This window comes from Sciurus carolinensis, chromosome 15 (genome assembly GCF_902686445.1).
Source record: "Sciurus carolinensis chromosome 15, mSciCar1.2, whole genome shotgun sequence".
NCBI classification, from domain to species: domain Eukaryota; kingdom Metazoa; phylum Chordata; class Mammalia; order Rodentia; family Sciuridae; genus Sciurus; species Sciurus carolinensis.
The window spans coordinates 33,776,737-33,777,283 of NC_062227.1; positions in this window are offsets into that span (position 1 = coordinate 33,776,737).

A 547-nucleotide genomic window follows, 5' to 3' on the forward strand; every position below is an offset into this window, starting at 1 on the left:
GAATTGTTTTTTTTTGTGTGGTTTCTTCCCGTTCCTTGTATTAACTTATATTCTGGCACCAAGTTACCATTTTTATATATGATCAAGGAATACCATTTTAAGCAAAAAAAAATTTCCCCCCTCAACTCATATTTGAATTTTACTCTCAAATGGTCTACTTCATATTACAAATAGTATTTTCCCCGTCTTATAGGTCAGAGTAAAATTTTTCATGTAGTGGAAAATGTTGGTTTTACTAAAGAATTCAATGCAAAAAAAAAATACGCACATGTAAATATATATAAAAATGGAAATAGGGCTATTTTACCTCACCATAATGGAAGTGGATATAAATAGGTATAAGTTATCAACATAAGGATGACTGGAAGGAATTTTTACTTAAATAAAATAATTTATTGTCCTTTATATTTAAAAAGCTATTTTTCTGCTTGCCAAAAGTAAGGCAAGTTGACTTCAATTTAAATATTATAGAAATTTAGAAATGTTAAAATTCCCTGATTTCCAAAATCCACTGTTCATAGTTTGGCATACATCCCTGCCAATTTGT